The 12,497-nt window shown below is 36.6% G+C and overlaps 1 protein-coding gene across 9 annotated transcripts in view; it reads left to right on the top strand.

Annotated features, from left to right (window-relative positions):
• KHDRBS3 (KH RNA binding domain containing, signal transduction associated 3) overlaps positions 1-12,497 on the top strand; it is a 200,261-nt gene that overhangs the window by 151,617 nt on the left and 36,147 nt on the right. The gene's annotated exons all lie outside the window — the stretch shown is intronic.

Below are 12,497 nucleotides of genomic sequence, written 5' to 3'. Positions count from 1 at the left end.
CTACCCAAGTTTACCATAATGTTAAGGAAATCAGGCTTGGGAAATAAAAATTGAAATTTTAGTCTAAAAATTAAGTATTCAGTATATTTTCGGTGGAACAATGGCCTCAAGCTCTGTGACTTAGGAGTTATTTAGTCTTAAGGCCCAAAATTACATTGGAAATGTGTAAGTATCCTACATTGTCAGTGCCTGGAGAAGAAGGTTTAAAAGTTTTGATTCCAATTCATAGAACATTTCAATTTCTAAGCAGCAACTCTCCTGTTTTCTAACAACTTCAGACTCCTTCCTGTGAATAATGACTTAGTTGTGATTTATTTTCCAAAGAAGTATTTACCCACAAATAAGCAAATGTTACCAAAGACAAAATAGAGCTTCAAAGTTACCTCTTCTGATAATATTACCTTGATGTTCATTGATATATGAAATTAGTGTTTCTTATATTTAAAATTCTAAGTGGAAGACAATGGTATACATACACACAAAACAAAATATTGGCTTTATAGTGATTATGAACGATAAGTAAAGATGGACTATGAGGTGATTTTGATGAAAGCACAGATTCACTTTTGAACTCGTCCAGTGCAAGTTAAGCTTTGAACTCATAGGTTCTCTTATTTGTTAACTCTGGTACTAAGGTAGATAGGGATATAAAAAAACTAAGTTTTTGCTCATACCAAATTTTATTCTTCTGTAACTTGTAAGTATTGAGTAGCCTTCAAACTTTGACTCTCAACTGGTCTTTGTTGGTGGAAGCCTGTATGTTGTGTTTGTGCCCTTTAGTGTGCCGACGGTAGACCTAACACTTATGGAGCCCAGTGGCTAGTGTGTGATGAATGCTAGGTAAGACTTTGTATACACTGTCTCATTTAAGTATAACAGCAACTTTATGAAATATATGGCATTGCTTTCATTGTATACGTGAGGAAAAGGAGCACAACATTAAGTAATTTGCCAGAAATCACACAGTAAGTGGAAAGATGAAATTCTAAGTCACATATTCTAATTCAAAGACTTGTACCCTTTATAAATAAATAAGTCCTTCTGATTTCATTTAAAAACATAAATATCCACCAATATTTCAATATGTAGTTTAAATATCCTAGCAAAGCAAGTCTCCCACCCCCACAACATTTGCTGAGTGCATGCTATGTTCCTGGCACTGTTTCTGTAAGTTTTGTAAGGCCTTACAGTGTAGGTTGTCTGAACACATCGGTCCTGACAACAATCCTATAAAGCTGATGGTATTACTGTAGATGAGGAGATCAGATAACCAACAGACTCTGGCACTTGCTTGTGAGTGAACAGCTGATAAAATGGTAACTGAAGTGTGTGACTGCCAAGTGCATATTCTTACCCTGGTACATTTGTGCGAGAGTCTCACTGCACATATCTGTTAGTTCTGTTCCCATATCTGTTGTATATAGTCATGTATCATTTAATGCCTGGGATATGATCTGAGACATGCATCCTTAGGCAATTTTGTCATTGGATGAACATCATAGAGTGCACTTACACACCTACATGGTATAGCCTGCTATACCTCTGAACTGTATGGCCTACTTGCACAGCATGTTATTGTACTGAATACTTAGGCAGTGGATACACAATGGTATTTGTATATATAAACATAGAAAACCTCAGTGAAAATGTGGTATAAAAGATAAAAAGTGGTATACTCATACAGGGCACTTAACATGAATGGAGCTTGTAGGACTGGAAGTTGCTCTTAGGTGAGTCAGTGAGTGAGTGGTGAGTGACTTTGAAGGCCTAGGCCATTACTGTGCACCACCACAGCCTTTGTCAACACTATACACTTAGGCTACGCTGCATTTATTAATAAGTGTTTTTCTTTCTTCAATATTAAATTACCCTTAGCTTGCTGTAATTTCTTCACTTTATAAACCTGTAGTTTTTATTAATTTTTGACCCTTTCAGTATCCGAAACACATGAAATACTCCTGTAATAATACTTAGCTTTTGTAGTTTTTGACTCTTGTAATAATACTTAGCTTAAAGCACAAATACATTTGTACAGCTGTACAATTATATTTCCTTTCCTCATATCCTCATTCTATGTACTTTTATCTGTTTAATTTTTTTTTAACTTTTTAAACATTTTTTTTCCCTTCTGTCATCCAGGTTGGAATGCAGTGGTGTGATCTCAGTTCACTGCAACCCCTCCTTCCAGGTTCAAGGAATTCTTGTGCCTCAGCCTCCAGAGTAGCTGGGATTACAGACATGTGCCACCACACCTGGCTGATTTTTGTATTTTTAGTGGAGATGGGGTTTCACCATATTGCTCAGGCTGGTCTTAAACTCCTGGGCTCTAGCAATCTGCCCACCTTGGCCTCCAAAAGAGCTGCGATTACAGGTGTGAGTCACCACACCGGGCCTACCTTTTTATAAATTAAGACACAAACACACACATTAGCATAGACCTACATAGAGTCAGGATCATTGAGTTGTCATAGGTGATAGGAATTTTTCAGCACCATTATGATATTGGAGAGCCACCACTGTACCAGCAGTCTGCTATTGACTGAAACGTTGTTATGCAGCACATGACTGTATTCAGTGTGTGTTGGACTTTCAAATACAAGCATTTTTTTTTTACTTGAACTGTATCACAATTTAGTATGTTTACAATTTGATTCATTCTGTGGAGGAAAGAGAAGTGACTTAATATTTATTGAGTATTTAATGTGTTTCAGATACTGTACTAATGCTTTTTGTATCATTTCAGTAGATCTTCACAGGCATCAACCCAGTCCTATACAATAAATATAGTTTCCTCCAGTTAATAGATGTAGAAAACAAGATGTAACTTTTTCATGAAGTATATGTACAAGATTATCGTCCATATGATCTTTTGGTTTTTGATATTTGATATGAAGAACCAAACTTAAAGCATTTTCAGAATTAAATACTGTGATCTGTCTAGGAGAGTGATGTCAAAATGTGACTGTGGGTATGCTGGGATAACTAAGGGGAGCTAGCATTGATTTAGAGCCTGCGCCAAATCAGGCATGGAACTTAATCTGTTACTTACATGTCTTGTTTTAGTACAAATGACAACAGCAAGACTTGATATACATGATGAAACTGAGGCTCAGAGAAGTAAATGACTTATCTCAAATGGGAACCCGGGCTTCTAAAGCTCATGGTCTTTTCACTTTAAGCTCTGATTATATGTTAATATGATAGATGACAAACATTTATTCTTTGGTCATTTATTCAACCAGTGTTTATTGATGTTCATTTTATGCTAGGCATTGTGCTTGATGCTTGCAATACAAAGATTATTAAGACAGAGACTCTATCCTTGAAAAGCTTACTGGCTAGAAAGAAACAAATATAATTATTTAAAAACAATGTAATATTCTAATCATTGTGAGAGGTCTGGGGAGATTCATTGTTTTCATAAGAAGACAATAATAAATTCTGGTTGAGAATACTGTGAACATTTACCTGAGAAAGTAAAGGATAAGTAGTAGTCACCAGATGACAAACAGGGAAGAGCATTTCACAGAGGAACGCAGCAAGTCACAGAGGCATCAAACAGTAAGTTTTGTGTGGCAACTACACATAGCTTTGTAGGCTGAAACACATGACACACAGGAGCTTTGGGAGAAAGAGGTGGGGCAGGAGGAGTGATGGCATGTTTCCCCCACAAGGAGCTGAGACAGTGCCATTGAAGAGTTACATGTAAAGGTATGATGTGTTTATATTGAATTTAGAGAAATTAATTAGATGATAGTCGTGCAGGCTGGATACACAGATGATAATCCCAGAGGCAGAGACTAATTAAGATACTGATATGTTATAAATTATAAGCCCTTTAAATATCAGGAAAGACTCACTGAAAGAAACATCTTTTGTTTCAGCTAACCACCTTCTATGAAGTGATCTTTTCAGTGCTACAACTTGTCTTACCTGAAGTAATACAGAGAATTGTATGAGAAGTGCTCACACAGGCAAATGCAGAAGCCACTGCTAAATACCCTCAGTGTTCATTTAATCCTCATAACATGTAAAATAAACATCTTTTTTTAAAGAAGAAAACAGTGGCTTGCACAATTGGATAACTTGCTTAAGACTGTACAATTTGCACAAAGGAGACAAATTTTGAACTGAGGTCTGACTGTGAGCATATATTAATATCTCTTCCACTACAGTGCCCTTAGCTTGCACTAAATAGTTGCTCTTCTGTAAATTGAAAGGAAGCAGCTATTTATGACATAGGGTGAAGAAATGATTTTATGCACCAAATTAGTTTACTAAGGCTCCCATAATAAAATACTGCAGTCTTCTTGAGTCCCCTCTCCTGGGCTTGCAGATGACTACCATCTCTCCATGTCCTCACATGTTCTTTTCTCTGTGTACTTACATTTCTGGTGTCTCTGTTTGTATCTAAATTTTCATTCTTTGAAGGACACAAGTCAGATTGGATTAGAGCCGACTCTAAAGGCCTCATTTCAATTCAAATCAGCTCTTTAAAGGCATTGCCTCCAAATAGAGTCACAGTCTGAGGTACTGGATTAAGGTTTCAATATATGAGTTTGAGATGGCCAGGTATACAACTCAACAAATAAAATGCACATACTCTAACACCAGTTTAAGCACAACACTGCCTGCCTCAGAACTAGGACCTGGCATGAACCAGTGAGGATAGCGGATTTTCAGATCATCCCCAGTATCAATAGTAGATATTAACAAAGAAAGCATCATGGCCATCATCCTAGTATTTACTGTGTGCTTGGCATTATTTCATTCACTTTGCATAAATTGTCTCCCCTCTCTGCATCCGCTTCAGTGTTGCTAAATTCAAGTTTAAAAATATCATTCCCAAACTCAGAGAGGTGAAGTTCCTCATTCAAACTCACGAGGCCAAGCAGCGGTATAAAGAAATCACCTCGGTGCCAAAACATTCCTTTTTGTACTCTCTCCATTATCTTTCAGCTCTCCTTTTGTCATGGTTTTGATTACAGTTGCTGGGACTAATTCCTGTTTCTGTTTCCCATATACAGTATTCAAAAATCTAATACTTTGTGATGCTTTAAAATCTCTTAGGAATTATGCTTCAATTTGAACTAGAAGTTTTGCCTCATCAAACCTGGACTACCTTAAACAAACAGGGAATTTAATTTATATTAAATATACATATTAAACTTGTAGGCTAAGACTAGTGAAATTAAGATATTTGTTTTTCCAATTTTACATTAGATCATTTCAGCGAATAGAATTTACTGCCACTGCTATCAAGGAGCACCAGCCTTGATATGCACCAGTAGGCAGTTTCATGTAGCACTTGATGTCTAATCTAACATGTCTTGATTTTGACAATTCAGGTTCTATAAGATTCATTTTATATGTAAATAGTTCTCTCAGTTCAGAATTTGAAAGTACGTGCCATGCAACAGTTATAGTTGAGTATTAGTGCAGAATTGTTTACTTGGCCTCCTTTTAGAGTACAAAGCTGTTCTGCAAATGTTCCTTGGCTTTTTGTGCAGTAGGAGAGAGCACAGAGCAGAGGCGAAAGCTGCACAGTCCCCCATGGCAGCCACTAGACATGGAGCTGTGGACCCTTGACCCATGGCCAGTCCAGATTGAGATGTGCTGGAAGCGTAAAACTCACACCACATTCCAGAAACTTCCTATGAAAAAAATAATGTTAAAAAAAGTATTAAAATTAGTTTCACCTGCCTCTTTTTACTTTTTGTACATGTGGCTACTGGAAAGCTCTCTATTACAGTGTCTTATTATAGACAGGACTGAGTTAAGTGATTCTCACTGTGTCTGTCTCTGGTACATACTCACTTAGGTATAAGCAAGACAGCAAGACATTCCACAAGCTGCAGAGAAAGAACTGGAAAGGAGGGCCTCATATTCCTGCTTTTTAAATGCCTATTTCAATGTTTTCTATGTTATTTAAAATATAACTTAGTAATATTATAGTATATTTACACACAAGTTCAAAAACATTTTTATTTATGCTGATGCATTATCAAAAACAGAGGCCAGGGCCACAGTTGTTAAGAGTTTGACAGATCTATGGTGAGACGCCAGCTTTAACATTTACTGGCTCTGTGATTTGGAGTGAGTTATTGAACCTCTCTAAGCCTCTGTTTATAAAATGCATAACTGTTTTTACTTGTGCCAAAAGTGTAAAACAATTCTCATTCAGAGGGCCAGCCTGAAGCCTGAAGGAGACAGAAAAGCATGTCATCTTTGTGTGGAGGGAGGTCTGTTGGCCACTCTGATTTCTCTGCTTGAGGACTGAATGAGATGGTTTGCGTAAGGGAGGTAGCACAGTGTAAACGCAGCGGGAACCTGAGTTCCTGCCCTCCTTCTACAGCTCGGAATTCCTTCTGCTTGTTGTTTCACACAAGAGTGGCTGCGAAGAGCAGGTCCTAAGAAATGTGCAGGGACTGTGTGAGTGAATGTTTTATAGTGAGAGAGGAAACCTTGTAAAGGGCATCTTCCCCTGTGGATGGTCAGTGTCAGTATTTCCTGTGAACTTAGAGTTGGTAAGGTCAACAGCCACATCCCACCTGAAAACAAAACTGCTAAGTCAGCAAGGTGGCCTGGCTGCCACTGAGTATGATCTGTGGTGTGGAAGGGCTTCCTTCCATAGTGACGTTTACACTTCTGAGGTCCTTATTATTGTGACGCTGTTGTGTTACAAAAACAAGTTTCCCTTCTGAGGATTTACAAATTAGGAATTTTTTCTCCCAATTTTCAAAAGCCTTGTATTCAAACCAGAGTACAAATGAGAATTCCTATGAAAAATTCAGTATAGTTCATTCAGCTACATTTCCCCGTTGATTTTTGTAATGACATTGATAATGCTAGTATTATAGTATAAAACAAAAGCATTGTTCGTCTAAACCTTCACACATTTAGTGAGTAACAAGATTTTGACACAATTACTATGAAGAGAAATATATACTATTCTTTACAATATTGGAATTATTCTAATACACATTGGCTCAAAATAGTTGTTGATTGCTTTCTGTGGATAAACAGCTTCTGAATAGGTAGTGTAGTCAATTAAAAAGAATGGGTGATAATGGCCTCAGCCCTCAGAGCCCTTTATCTACCCTGACATAGCTTGAATTGTAAATACATAATTCTCAGGACCCTATGGTAAGTAAAAAACACAAAAAGAATGGAGACAGTGGTGAAAAAGTAAAGCTACAACCCTGTAAAGAAAAAAAATTATTTGGTGACACTTGTTAAAGCACAGTAAGGCAGACTATTCAGGAGCACTGCAGTAGATACATGGACCACTGCAAGGGAAAGAGAGACTGGGCTCAACTCTGCACCTGGCATGGGCAAGTGGGAATTTATAGCCAAGGAGCCGGGTGGGGGTCAGGAGATAGAAAATTACTGAGAGGAAACATCAGTGGTAGCGGGGATTTTGGCTGAACCGACCTAACAGGATTCTTGCTGAAAGCAGACCAGATTGATCAGACATCTCCTCCCCTGGGAATGGTAGAGGATAAGGAACCTGATCAGATATTGAGGGTAATGAGATATCATGGGTGGCAGGTTCTTGCTAAACTGACTCAGCAAAGTTGTTTCCTAAAACTGGATTTTACAAGGAACTGCACTGATGGGCCTAGGAGAAGGATCGGGAGGCTGACTGAAGTTTAGCAAAGCACAGAATCTTTCTCAATGCTGACAGGGAAAAGGGAAGGAACAGCACAAGACTGAGTGTTAGCATGTGTAAATGTTGCTGTTTATAATAGTTATTATGTATTGACCATCTGCTGTGGTGTATCAGTCAGACACACACACACACACATACACTCCTTCTCATTTTAACTTTAACCTTAAAAGGTAGATATTATCCTCAATTTATTATTCAGAAAACTGAGACTCAGAGAGGTTAAATAAGGGGCCTGAGTGACACACTTAGTGACACTATTGATTTCAAAGTCCATTTTCATTCCATTATACTAGGGTTTTTCAAAGAGTGGTACACATATCATTGTGAGACATATCATCGATGTCTCACAATGTGATTTCAGATGCTACATCGGCAGACTATGTAAAAATTTTTAATGATTAGATTATAACATTATTGGAAGAGTGTGATTAGCATATCAAACACATGATTTTGTGATTGTTGCTCTAATTCACTTATGGCAAATTTCTTTAAAGTAAAAGAAAATTAACATGGAGAGTTAGTATGGAGTCACAAACAGGACAGGAGTGTATGTAGATGGCAAATACACTGCATGTCCTGAGAGCTGTCCCTGAGTGGCTGGGGTTTGGTGGATGCTGCACTGACCATTTGTGCCACCAGTCAGTGGACAACCTGTAACACTGCTTATACTGAAAGTTTGATCAGATGAGTCTGATCACTAAGTTACAGTGTCCTACCGAATTTGGTGCCCTGGTTGTATTGAAAATAAGTTTTGTATCTTCATCAGGAATTTCTTTAAAATTAAACTAATACAAAAGAAAGGAAAATTTTTTTTTCGAGATTCATTTGTTTAACAAAGTTTGAAGGAATGAAATATCTATTGAGTACTTACCAAGTGTGAGTTACCATGTATCTGGGTGCTCTCATATATATTGTGTCATTTAATTCCCAAGAACTTCTGTAGGATTGTCACTCCTTAATTTTACAAAAGGAGTTGACGCTCACAGAATTTGAGCTTGAGCAGAGTCACATAGCTAATGAATATCAGTTAATCCTCAAACTCTGTTTTCTTAGAGATCAAGCTTACATTCTTTTGCTTAACTCAAAAGCAACTAGTAAGGGGGAAAAAAATAGGTTCCTATAAATGTAGAGAAGATCACACATGGAATCTTCATGCGTGATCTCCACAAGTGTACGGCAACATGATAGCAGGGCAAAGGCATGCTAGTGGCAATAAATCAATTGCCACTGTTGCTTTACTCTTTAATGTTCTTGAGAATGCATGAGATTTATCACTGAGGAATTGTGGAATAATGGTAGTAAATGAAAACAAAGTCCACCAGGGAGATGTACTACATCATTTGGATTTAGCACTGCCATCTGCTTAATAGCATTGAGAAGACTATAGCAGTGCTTATGATCAGCCATTCATAGCAATGACAGATGCTGCGGAGAGTGAACATACCAGGGAAGCAGGTTCACTACTAAAATGTAGATTATGTGACAGGGTTTCTAAAAAGGGCTTGTGTTGATGATCAAACCAACAATTTTAAATCTTCACTGTAGAATTCTAAGTCTGTAAGATAAAGACCTACTCTAAAGTCTTCCCATGTTTTATTCCTCACGTTTCATACATTCTTAAAATGTATTTACTGATTTAAAAAAAAATTTCTACAAATCTTGCATATATAGCCTCTTTTTAGTGGAAGAGAATAATAACTTTTAAATAATATCTGACTTTTAAAATGAGGTAGCATGATTTTTTAGTTAAAAAAAAAAAAAAAAGACAGTGGCTATAAATTCATAAAAGCTTGGTTGTGAATGTCAGCTCTACCTACTTCCTTAGCTCTGTGATGTTGACCAGGTTGCTTCTTCAAGTTTTTTCTCATCTGTAAAATGATGACTAATATTTGGCTTACAACATTGTAATTGAGATAGCAGATGTAATATACATAATAGTTGTTCAATAAATTTGCTATAGTAGCATGTAGTAGGCACTTGCTGTTGTAAACATTTGACAGTGTTTTTAGATACATTTATTTATTTAATTATTATTATTATTATTATTATTATTATTGAGACAGTCTCTCACTCTGTCACCCACACCAGAATACAGTGGCTCAGTCTTGGCTCACTGCAACCTCCACCTCCTAGATTCAAGCGATTCTCCTGCCTCAGCCTCCCAAGTAGCTGGGACTACATATAGGCATGTGCCACCAAGCCCAGCTATTTTTTGTACTTTTAGTAGAGACAGGGTTTCTTCATGTTTGCCAGGCTGATCTCAAACTCCTGACCTCAAGTGATCTGTTCACCTCAGCCTCCCAGCCGAGCCACCACACCCAGCTGTAGCTACTATTATTATACCATTTTATAGATGAGGAAATTGTGGTACGGAGATGGTGGAAGTTCCCTGAACTCATGGAGAGTGAGTGCTAGAGCTGGCATGTGAACCAGACAGCCTAGGCACTCCGCTATAATACTTCTCTATGTAACTGTTGTTAGTATGAGTTTAGGTACTATATCCAGAAACTATTACAGTCTTTTCTGATAACATCTCCAGTCAGTAAAATCCCAACAAATAATCTAAATAAAATTATACATGCCACTTTGATACCTCACTTGTGCAATAAAAAGGTGTTAAAGGCTCATTTAACTTCGATTGTTTAGAGTCCTCAAATCTGTTAGAAGCAGACTTGAGGACAAACTTAAGAATAGAGTTCGAAGTTACTCATTGTAGGTTGACTTATAATGGAGAATGTTGGTGCCTGAATTTCTCAGAATTGATTCATACCTCATTGTTAAACTCACAACTTTAGAAACTGAAATAATATTCAGATGTGGTATAGGATATATTTTTCCCTTGTATTTGTCATCGTGAAGGGATATGTTCCTTTTGGAAGGTAATTTTTATGAGAGTGCATTGAGAGTCTTAAAATTGTTTGTAACTTTTGATTTTTAGTTAATATTAACTCAATATTTTTACAGTAAATGCCTCAACTTACAATATAACACTGAGTGTCTGACAGTGTGAATACATCTAAGAGCTCTTTGATTGAAAAGAGTAAGCAATTTCTGGCCTAGTAAAAGAGGGGTAGATGATAAATTCAGTTTCTCACTTAACCTGTTGGATAGATAGTGATATAATTAATTTAAATGGCAGTGAGATTTAGGAAAAAGTCAATAACTTAATTTGGGATGTGTTTAAATTAGGTCGTCCATAGAATTATAACAATTACATTAAATAATTGATATAAAAATAGCTTGCTTACTAATAAGCCATTATATAAATAGTAATTATTTTTTCTCTCCCAGTTTTTCTCAGTAATTACAAAATGTATTAATGTGATTATATTTTACCCCAATTTTAGTAAGTAACTGAGCTGTAGTTGTGTGTTTTTTTTTTTTTTTTTTTTTTTATTGTTGGTATCCTAAAGTATGTGTACATGGTTAATCTCCCAGAAATTAAAGTAAAACAGTCAATTCCACACGTATATTAAACAAGATAGAGCAAAAATACTACATACTTAGGAGTCAGGCCAACCTGACTTTTCCACTTAGCAGCTATGTATGTGATCTTTCACTAGCCCTCAGTTTTCTTATCTACAAAACAAAGAAAGTGAGAGAATATACTAAAACAGTTTAGCATAGAGCCTGACACATGGCACTTGGAATTATTAATTGTGTTTTTTATTTTATGTATCTGTCATTTCTGGGCATTTTTCTGGTGCTCAGTAAGTAGTACTGACTGTTGTGAGATGATCATTGGAACCTTCGTTATCACCAGGTGATAGATTACTTCCAGCTCACCTCATATCTGATCATGTTCTGTACAGAGTATCACAAACCTCACTTGGACACACTGCAAGTGTAAAGGCAGAAATGTTTTGCTTTTTTGTTAGTTGTTTCTTACTCTGATGCTTTTTTGTTTAACGTTCCGTAAAGGACCAAAATGTAGACATACACATTAGAAAGTAGGGAAATAATTGTTAAAACATCCGTATATTTCCTTTATCTGCCAGTTATAAGGACTGCTGTACCACATGAAAATGAATTTATGTTGTTTATAAGTTTATAAAATAGAAGGATTTAATCCAATTGCAACCTTTTTGAAATGATTTATAAAAAGTATTGGATTTAGTCTTAGATGTTGCTACATTTTAGAGACATTGGAAGTAAAATATAGGTATATAGCCCAATAAGACATCTTACATAGAGAAAAAAAACCTATGTGTATCAACTTAGCCAAAGTAATATGATTAAAACAATGTCTCAGTTAAGGCCATATCAAGATGTAATAAAGTGTGATCATGGGCAAGTTTTTTAACCTGTGCTCTAAGGTGAAATGGGGGTGACAATAATAGTACATGCATGAAGCGGGAAACCGTCATTCTCAGCAAACTGACACAAGAACAGAAAACCAAACACTGCATGTTCTCACTCATAAGTGGGTGTTAAACAATGAGAACACACAGACACAGAGAGGGGAACATCACACACCGGGGTCTGTCAGGGGTTGGGAGGCCAGGGGAGGGATAGCATTAGGAGAAATACCTAATGTAGATGACAGGGTGATAGATGCAGCAAACCATCATGGCACTCGTATACCCATGTAACAAACCTGCATGTTCTTCACATGTCCCCCAGAACTTAAAATAGATAGATAGATAGATAGATAGATAGATAGATAGATAGTACTTACCTCATAGGGTTGTTGTAAAATTAAGTGAAATTGAAAGCATGTCGTATAGGAAAAGCATGTCACACATCATAAATTCTATCAGTAGCTATCATTAAAGTTCTACAATTCTTTTTTTTTTTTTTTTTTTTTTTTTTTTTTTTTTTTTTT

Source organism: Cebus imitator, unplaced genomic scaffold, assembly GCF_001604975.1.
Source record: "Cebus imitator isolate Cc_AM_T3 unplaced genomic scaffold, Cebus_imitator-1.0 Scaffold13, whole genome shotgun sequence".
NCBI classification, from domain to species: domain Eukaryota; kingdom Metazoa; phylum Chordata; class Mammalia; order Primates; family Cebidae; genus Cebus; species Cebus imitator.
Note: the sequence above shows the minus strand (reverse complement) of the source record. Positions and strands in the feature narration are given on the sequence as shown.